This window comes from Halichoerus grypus, chromosome 2 (genome assembly GCF_964656455.1).
Source record: "Halichoerus grypus chromosome 2, mHalGry1.hap1.1, whole genome shotgun sequence".
Classification (NCBI taxonomy): domain Eukaryota; kingdom Metazoa; phylum Chordata; class Mammalia; order Carnivora; family Phocidae; genus Halichoerus; species Halichoerus grypus.
Genome location: NC_135713.1, coordinates 147,495,549 through 147,505,613, shown reverse-complemented (window position 1 = coordinate 147,505,613; position 10,065 = coordinate 147,495,549). Strand labels below are relative to the sequence as shown.

Sequence of the window (10,065 nt, the reverse complement as noted above, 5' to 3'; positions counted from 1 at the left end):
CAGGCTAGGCAAGCAGGGAGGTGGTGGTTAGGCTGAAAGGTAGCCCTCATGCACTCACCTCTGGATGGATACCTGGGTTGTCTCCATACCTTGGCTCTTGTGAGTCCTGCTACAGTAAATGTGGGGGTGCATTAGCTTCACACCGAGGGCACCCAGGCTGTTGAGCGGAAGCTGAATCGGGTGCGACTGATGTCCCAGGGCTCTCTGCAGAGGGTGGCTGGAGTGGAGGTGGATCAGGAGCTGAGGTTCTCTGGGGTGCTCTGCACCAGGGTGCCCTGGTCAAACAGCTGTAGCTGAGGTGGGTGTGGGCTGGAGTGTCCCAGGGCTCTCTGCACGGAAGGCACTTGGGATGGTAGCTATAGCTGAAGTGGATTCAGGATTGGGGGGTTCTCTGTGCACAGGGTCTCCTAGAAAGATGGCTGAAGCTCAGTGGGCGAAAGCCGGGGTGTCCCGGGGTCTTCAGCCCTATGAGTGTCTCGACAGCATTTGGGCTGGGTGGTCCTGGGCTTTCCACCTAGGGGGCTCCTTGGCAGGGCTCCTGGAGCTGAAGCAGTAGTGACCCAGGAGGTCCCGTAGCCCTCCTTGCAGGGGTGCCCTAGGAAGCCGAGTCGTGTAGGCCTGGAGTGTTCTGGGGTGCTGAGCACCTGCGTCACCTCGGTGTGAGGTCTCGCGCTGTACTGAATGCTGACCAGGGGGTCCCAGTGTGCGCCATGCTGGGTTTGCTTGTTGGCACAGCTGGGTCTAGAGTGGGCTGGGGACGCAGGGCTCAGCAAGGTAGTACCCTGGCTGGGGTGCTCAGACCCTGCTTCTGTCCATGTTATCAAGGTGGAGTGGAATGTGACCATGGTGTTTGCCAGGACCTTGGCACAGAAAGACATCCAGCACTACCCCTCCCCATTTCGGGGAGCTTTTGGGGTGGATCTTTTACATTCTAGTTGCTCATTAAGATGCAGCTTCATCTCTGTGCCCCAGGCAGACAAATCAGCTTACAGCCCCCAGAACTATCTCTCCCCACGGCAGCTGGCAGGCTGCTAGGGTGCGGTCCTCTGGTACGATGTCTCTGTTTCTCTCCTGTTGTGCAGAAGCTGTTCAGACTGCCCTCAGTTGTTCTTCTGGAGGATCCGCTCTATACATAGGTGGAGATTTGGTGTATCTGGAGGAGGTGAGTTCAGTTCTCACCTTAGGTCAACTGAGTTAGGTCCCCAACTTGGACTCCTGTCTTTGTGAACTTGCTCAAGTTATTTCACTTCTCAGTGGCTCCATTTCCTGACTGTAGAATAGAACTTTTTTTCTTTCAGGATCCAATAGCCTTACTTGTCTAAGTTGCCTGGCACTCTGTAGGTAGTCATTAAATGTTTCTCCTTCCTCTCGTCCAACAGTGCTTTCCAAAACCAATGTCCCTTGAATTGGCAGACAAAATGCACCTCCCACCCTCAATGTCTGAAATTTCTGAGCAGTGTTGGGAAGAACCACCCTGCTCCTGGGCTTCACACCTCACAGGTCACTCTGGCAACTTGCTTGCCACTTGCTTGTTTTCTCTCCACCTACTCAGCTGAGAGGTGAAAGGGCCTGGCTCAAGCCTCCTCCATAAATCCTCCTCCTTGGGGGGAAGTTAAGCTCAGAATCCATCAAGTTTCATGAATACCTTAGCAGCCAAGGGAAATACTGAGCCACTGGACAGTCCTCCCAGGGGTTTTAGATATGCACTGCTAATGGTTGGAATTTGGAGAAAATTTCAGTGCAGGGCCTAGGAGGGTCTTAGTGGTTGAGTAGTGTAGTTTCAACAAAGCTATAACTGTGGATTATGAGCATCACATCCTGAGGAAAGTTTCTATCAATCATTTAGCAGGAGTCAAACATGAAATGGAAAGAGTACACGGTTATAATCGTTGCTGAGTGCCCTGAGTGCAAGCTTCAATCAGGCAATTGATATAGGACCTTTCTGTGAACCTGGTAGTAATTCCAGACTGCCCATGCTCTTGTTTATCCCTGTTTTGCAGATGAGAAAAGTGACATTGGTTGGACTTACCTTAACATGTAGGGGTGTTACAGCTTGGTGCAGGAAAGGAGGCTACGGAGCCTAGGGGGCCTGGGTTCACCTCACAACCCCATCTCCTCCCAGCGGTGTGACATTTAGTACATTCCTGAGCCTCAGTGCCCACCTCATTAATGTGTTTGAAGATTGAAATGACATAGCAAACTTAAAACCTTTAGCAGGGTTTCTAGCACACAGTAAGCACTCAAGAAATACTGTCTGTTCTTAATTTTACTATTCTTGATGTTACTGCCCCCAAATCCTGAGCTACATATGAGGGTGCTTGCATTCAAGCCTAAATCCTTCTGGATCCAAAATGAAAAGAATTAGAGCTATAACCAGGTTTAGAAAAAACTGGTCATACTCTTTTCTTCAAACATCTTGGCTTCATGAACTAATGCCAGACGTTGTGCTGGGCACTGGAAACAGAATAAAGATCATTCTGTTGAGGGGATTAGAGGCTAGGAAAGTAAGGTAAACTGTATTATCTGTCCCCATGTTTTCACCTTCCCTTCCTGGTCACAGCCCTCCGGATGGACCAAATTTACTTTTCTCTGTGAATGGGCTTGGCTGCTTGACTTGCTTTGGCCAACGGAATGTGAAAGTGCTTGTTGCAAACAGAGACGTTAAGTGGCCCAAGTTTGGAGCCACGTTTTGCCACAAAGGCTGTGAGTCCTCGGGTTAGAAATGGTCTATGTAGAAATACCTGCGTGTAGACACTCTGCTTCGCGTTTCCTTTCTATTGGATTGGCACCCCCCTCGGCAGCTGGCCTTGAGCTCTAGAGCAGTCAGTGTGTGTGAGCAGTGCTGACCAGGACGGGCAGCTTGTGCTGTCAGCTCCCTAGGGCTCACAGACACTTTCTAGAGCCATGGACACCCCTGCCCACCATCTGGAGAATGCAGGGACTAGTGTGGGGCAGTGGTGACTATGACCCTGAGCTGTGCATCACAGACATCCTGAAAGTCTTCTTTTGCATTCCAACACAACAATTTATTTAAAGCTGATCGACATCCTGAAGCTCATGCAACCCCCACTCCAGGAGGTGACCCACACACCAGCCCATGTTCCCTTCCATGTCCTCAGCATAGGACTCCTCTGTGCTCAGGGCCTGGGTCTCCTCCCTTGCTCCCAGCTCCCTCCTCATGCTGGGCCATGCCCAGGCAGCCCTGGCCTTCTGGCAAGGTCTTTCAATCTTGTCCTTCTTGTAAACGAAATTAAAAAGCAGATTTTTAAAAATATTTAAATTTTATTATTTTTGTTTGTAAAGATTTTATTTATTCATTTGAGGGAGAGACACAGAGACAGAGAAAGAACAAGCTGGGGGGAGAGGCAGAGGGAGAAGAAGAAGCAGACTCCCCACTGAGTTGGGAGCTGCACATGGGGCTGATCACAGGACCTGGAGATCCTGACATGAGCTGAGGGCAGACACTTAACCATCTGAGCCACCCAGTCTCTCCAAAAAACAGATTTTTTATTTTAAATGTTAATGTAATTCCGCAGCCATTGTGAGGGAATTTGTTAGCTTAAACTCTTTCTTGGAGAGTTATTTATTACTGTTCTTGCTTGTGTTAAAATCCACCCAGTTCTCTCCAAGTTTATCGATGGCTTTGATTCCCATGGAGAGCTCTCCCAGCTGCTGGGCTTTCTCTTGTCTTTAGCCTTGGCATCCTTTCATCACTCAGGAGAAAATACCCCAAATGATAAAAGGCTCCCCAGGTGGTGTGTAACCAAGACATCAGGCTGAAGCCAGCCCAGGCCAGAGGCCTGCAGGCCGTGGAAGCACCAGCACCTGGGCACAGTGACCCAGCATGGGTACTGCACTCTGGATGGCGGCAAGCACCAGCCAGGTCTTGGCATCCAGCCCTGAATCACTGACATTAGGGAGTAAGACCCCAACAGAGGGAACAGCATCTACCTTCACAGACACCCCACACCTGGACCCTCTACCGGAGTGGGGGATTTGCGCCTGGGTAGTAGCCTCAAATTTCCCATGTCTGGGTACAGATGCCCTACTTTTCTGCTTTGGGTGGTTCTTTCTGCTCCGTGGCCTGATCTTCCAAGTGTCTTACAGAGTCACTGCCTGTGTTGGGGTGGGAGGGTCCATGCGGCCACTTCTTCCCTGTTTGGCAATGGGGGCACCGCTTGGGAGCCAAGTACGTGGTCTTGGTGCGTTGCCAGGAGGCAGGGGGAGGTTTCTGAGTCCCGTGCACGGTCTGCATCCTCCGGGCTCACATTCTCGGAAGGCAGTACGGGGTGCGGTGCTCGGGGACTGGTGCGCAAAGCTTGCAGCCAGCTCGTCTGCACCAGGCAGGGATGCTGGGTGGACAGGCAGAGGCGGCCTCTGGGACCAGCGAGGGAGAGCGTGGGGCTGGGCTCCCACGATGCGGGTGGGCGGGTGTCAGAGGGCGGGGAGTGGGCTCGGCAGGCGGCCTCCGCCTGTGGAGCGTCTGCAGGGGCGCAGGGGGTCGGCGGCTCTCCGTGTGGGTCACGGTGTCCCGTTAACGAGCGTGGGCTCTGTTCTGAAATCCGTGGGTTGGAGCACGGTTTTCAGAGGGAGGTGGGCCGGCATGCACGGCGCCGGGAGGGAGGCCGGGCTGCTCGGGGCTGCGTGGTGCGGTCGGGCGCCCGGGGGACGGGCGGGGCGCAGAGGTGGAGTCCTCGCTCCCCCCGGAGCGCTGGGGTCCTGGCTTTGGTGACTGCTTGCACCAGGGCCTCTAAGTCACCACCAGGCCCTGGCCGATCAGGAGGCGATGTCCCCGCCCCCCAATCCCTGGCCCATCGCCAGGCAGCCTTCTTCACCTGCGGTCCCCGCCCGATCACCAGGCGGCTGTCCCCGCCCTCACCCACTTGGCCAATAGCCAGACAGCTGTCCTCACCCCGCTCTCGCTGGCCAATCACCATTCGGCTGTCCCCGCCCCGCTCTCCCTCACCAATCAGCAGGCAGCTTTCTCTGTCCCGCTCTTCCTTGCCAATCACCAGGCAGCTGTCCCCGCCCCTCTCACCCTGGCCAGTCACCAGGCACCTGTCCCCGCCGTTCTCACCATGGCCAATCACCAGGCATCTGTCCCCGCCCCTCTCATCCTGGCCACTCACCAGGCAGCTGTCCCCGCCCCTCTCATCCTGGCCAGTCACCAGGCAGCTGTCCCCGCCCCTCTCATCCTGGCCAATCACCAGGCGGCTTTCCACGCCCTCACCCACTGGCCAATAGCCAGGCAGTTCTCCTCACCCTGCTCTCGCTGGCCAATCACCATTCGGCTGTACCCGCCCCGCTCTCCCTCACCAATGAGCAGGCAGCTTTCTAGGTCCTGCTCTTCCTTGCCAATCACCAGGCAGCTGTCTCCACCCGTTTTATCCTTGCCAATCACCATTCGGCTGTCCCCGCCCCTCTCATCCTGGTCAATCACCAGGCAGCTGTTATCGCCCCTCTCATCCTGGCCAATCACCAGGCAGCTGTCCCCGCCCCTCTCACCCTGGCCAGTCACCAGGCCGCTGTCCCCGCCCCTCTCACCCTGGCCAGTCACCAGGCACCTGTCCCCGCCCCTCTCATCCTGGCCAATCAGCAGGCAGCTGTCCCCGCCCCTCTCACCCTGGCCAGTCAGTAGGCAGCTGTCCCCGCCCCTCTCACCCTGGCCAATCACCAGGCAGCTGTCCCTGCACCTCTCATCCTGGCCAGTCACCATGCAGCTGTCCCCGCCCCTCTCATCCTGGCCAATCAGCAGGCAGCTGGCCCCGCCCCTCTCACCCTGGCGAGTCACCAGGCAGCTGTCCCCGCCCCTCTCACCCTGGCCAGTCACCAGGGAGCTGGCCCCGCCCCTATCATCCTGGCCAATCACCAGGCAGCTGTCCCCGCCCCTCTCACCCTGGCCAATCAGCAGGCAGCTGGCCCCGCCCCTCTCATCCTGGCCAATCACCAGGCAGCTGTCTCCGCCCCTCTCACCCTGGCCAATCACCAGGCAGCTGTCCCCGCCCCTCTCACCCTGGCCAGTCACCAGGCAGCTGTCCCCGCCCCTCTCACCCTGGCCAGTCACCAGGCAGCTGTCCCCGCCCCTCTCACCCTGGCCAATCAGCAGGCAGCTGGCCCCGCCCCTCTCACCCTGGCCAGTCACCAGGCAGCTGACCCCGCCCCTCTCACCCTGGGTTCCTGCTGGGGTACCCGGGCCCTGTAGCTGCAGCCCCCCGGGAACGTGCGGGGAGTCACGGTGTCCTGCTTGCAGGTCCCGGACGTGACAGCGCCTGGGGCTGGGCCTCTGCTGTTACTGGGGCGGCGGGTGGGGGCCGGGGTGAGGGCTCCTCCTCCACTGAACTTAGGCGTCAGTGCGAGGACTTCAAGCACAGGAAGAGAAGAGGCAAGGGGCGCAGGGGTCAGGTGTGAAAACCCGCCCAGATTCCCCCGAACAAGGGAGCCTGAGTGGGGGGGACCTGCAGGTCTGGTGGCCTGGCCCGCACGGTGTTAGTGGAGACAGGCTCTGAGGGGAAGCGTCAGCCGTCCGAGCTCGTCAGGACCTTCCCGGTGCCGGAAAGAGGGGAACTTACCTCTCGGGCCTCACGGCGCCTCCGCCTGAGATGCGGAAGCAGCAGAGTCGGGGCGAGGACAGTCACTGCCCGGGAAGCCGCTGCGCTGAGATCAGAACCAGGGTGAGTTACCCCGAAGGGCGCATCTACACAGCACGAGCGGCATTTCTCTAAAGGAGACTCCAGACGACAGCAGACGCGTGAAATGCGCTGAACGTCCCTCATCATCGGGGAAATCCGAGTCCAAACCGCGGTGAGAGGCCACCGCACACCTGTCAGAACGGCTGACGTCAGCAACACAGGGGACAACAGGTGCGGGTGAGGATGCGGAGGAAAGGGGACCCTCCCGCACGGTGGGCGGGAATGTGCGGAGGAAAGGGGACCCCCCAGCACGGTGGGCGGGGGTGTGCGGAGGAAAGGGGACCCTCCCGCACGGTGGGCGGGGGTGTGCGGAGGAAAGGGGACCCTCCCGCACGGTGGGCGGGGGTGTGCGGAGGAAAGGGGACCCTCCCGCACGGTGGGCGGGGGTGTGCGGAGGAAAGGGGACCCTCCCGCACGGTGGGCGGGAATGTGCGGAGGAAAGGGGACCCTCCCGCACGGTGGGCGGGGGTGTGCGGAGGAAAGGGGACCCTCCCGCACGGTGGGCGGGGGTGTGCGGAGGAAAGGGGACCCTCCCGCACGGTGGGCGGGGGTGTGCGGAGGAAAGGGGACTTCCTACAGGGCGGGCAGGAATGTGCGGAGGAAAGGGGACCCCCCCCGCACGGTGGACGGGAGTGTGCGGAGGAAAGGGGACTTCCTACACGGTGGGCGGGAATGTGCGGAGGAAAGAGGACCCTCCCGCCCGGTGGGCGGGAATGCAGGCTGGTGCAGCCGCTCTGGAGAACAGCATGGAGTTCCTCAGAAATGAGAAACAGAGCTGCCCTACATCCCAGGGTCGCAGTAGTAGGTGTTTATCCACAGGAAACAAACAGTGATTCCAGGGGCACCTGCCCCCAGTGTTTAGAGCAGCAATGTCCACAATAGCCGGAGTATGGAAGGAGCCCAGAGGTCCGTCGGCAGATGAATGGATAAAGAAGAGGTGGTATATACACAACTGAGTATTACTCGGGTATCAAAACTCATGAAATCTTGCCATTTGCAACCAGGGGGATGGAACTAGAGGCTTTTATGCAAGTGAAATAAGTCAATCAGGAAGACAATTATATGATGTCAGTCATGTGGAATTTAAGAAAGAAAATAGATGAACACGGGGAGGGGGGAATAAGTCAGGGAGGTAGACAAACCAAAAGAGACTCTTAAAAAAATAATTTCTATGCAAGAGTGTGAGCGGGGTGAGGGGCAGAGGCAGAGAGAGCAGCAGTCTCCCCACTCCGCAGGGAGCCCGGCATGGGGCTGGATCCCAGGGCTCCAGGTTCATGACCTGAGCCAAAGGCAGGCGCTTAATGGACGGAGCCACCCAGGCGTCCCAAGAGAGTCTTAACTATAGGAAACAAACTGAGGGTGTTGGGGGGGCGATGGGTGGGGACGGGGTAACTGGGTGATGGGTGTCAAGGAGACAGGTGATGTAAGGAGCACTGGTGTTATATGCAACTGATGAGTCAGTAAATTCTACCTCTACAACTGAAAAAAAAGGGGGGGAGGTAGTGTACAGGGTTAGAGTGTAATACCCACAAACATATGTTGTGAAAGAGTCTCTAAACTTATCACCTGGAAATACAGTTTAAAGGTCTCAAACGTCACTCCATAGCACAGTCCCAAGCTCTGTCACATCCAGACTGCATGTCAGGCCTGAGGACCTCTGGGCTCTATCCAGGTCTGCTCTGCCAGTCCCTGTCAACTGAGGATTTTCTTTTCTAGAAATGTGGAAAGCTTTGTGCACATGAAAGACTATTTCCAACTATTTGTTTGATTATATCTACTGAAATGAGAAATGCTAAAACCTCAATTAATCACCTCTCTTTTTCTCCAGAGACAAAGAACACGGCAGTGTCGAGAAATCCAGCTAATCCTGTCTCAGCTGCAGTCCAGCTGCGCCCTCTGCCCACGGCACCTGCACAAGAGCCCCAGGTACAGGGTTTGCTTTTCCAGATGTGGAGAGAAAGGGACTGGGTTTTCATCTAGTAGTTTACTCTCCTCGTACTGATGCTGATGGTGTGGATCTCCCACGGGGCCCTGGCTGGCTCTGTTAGGGGATGTGTAGGTGAGGAATGAGGAGAGCCGGGGGGCCAGCCTGCTCTGGGACTGTGAGCTTCTGTCTTTGGTTCTCAGGGCTGTGAGATCCCTTCCCTCCAGAAGCAGGGCTCAGCAGGGGTCAGGTTTGGCAGTGGATCCCCCAGGATGTGAGCTGGCTGCCCTGCCCAGCCAGCTCTTCACCCCCACAGCTGCAACAGCCACTTGACCTTAGGCCTGCTGAAGCCTGAAAGGTCACAGAGTGTCCAAGAACTCTCCCACATGATCATGTGGTTGAAGAAACCTGGGATCCAAGATGGTGACAAGCAGGGAAAGTTTAGCTTATGTAAAAGAGGCAGTAGAGTAGATAAAAGAGCTGCCTGTTCCAGCAGCACCAGATCCAAGATAGCGGCCAGCAGGAGGCTGATGCAGGAGCTTGAAGAAATCCACAAATGTGGAATGAGAAACTTCCGTAACATCCAGGTTGATGAAGCTAATTTATTGACTTGGCGAGGGCTCATTGTTCCTGACAACCCTCCATATGATAAGGGGGCTTTCAGAATTGAAATCAACTTTCCAGCAGAGTACCCATTCCAACCACCGAAGACCACATTTAAAACAAAGACCTATCACCCGAACATCGATGAAAAGGGGCAGGTGTGTCTGCCAGTAATTAGTGCTGAAAACTGGAAGCCAGCAACCAAAACCGACCACGTAATCCAGTCCCTCACAGCGCTGGTGAACGACCCCCAGCCCGAGCACCCACTTCGGGCTGCCCTAGCTGAAGAATACTCTCAGGACCGTAAAAAGTTCTGTAAGAACGCAGAAGAGGTTACAGAGAAATACGGGGAGCAGCGACCTGTGGACTAAACTCTGCCGCAACTGATGCCAGCGAGTGTGAGCGGAGACCCCACAAAGCAGGACTCTGTGGAAAATTGACACGTGCCGCCGCCTGGCGTCTGCTTGTGGCAGGTACTAACTTTCTACAGTTTTCTTAATCAAAAGTGGTCTAGGTAACCTGTAAAGAAAGGATTAAAAATTTAAGATGTTCAAAAAAAAAAAAAAAAATAGCTACCTGTTCATGACAAAAGTTGAGAAGCCAATTAACCTGCTGTCCTCCGCCCTTATCCCAAGTTCCTGTTCTGCTCCCTGGGTTGTGTAGAAGGAACCAGTAAGCCGGGGATGTGGAGACATGACAGCTTTAGACAGGACAGAGACTTCTCCAGCCTCATCCTATGTCTGCAGTGTCCTCACACCCATCTTGGCTGACTGAGCCGCTTCCCCAATGGCCTCCAAGTCCACCTGCAAAACAAGCCAGAGGCTGTGTTGTGCATGGTCACCATGTGAT

General features: G+C 55.9%; 1 pseudogene; it reads left to right on the top strand.

Moving 5' to 3' along the window:
* The first annotated feature begins 6,348 nt into the window (after positions 1-6,348).
* LOC144380996 (ubiquitin-conjugating enzyme E2 L3 pseudogene) lies at positions 6,349-10,065 on the top strand (annotated as a pseudogene).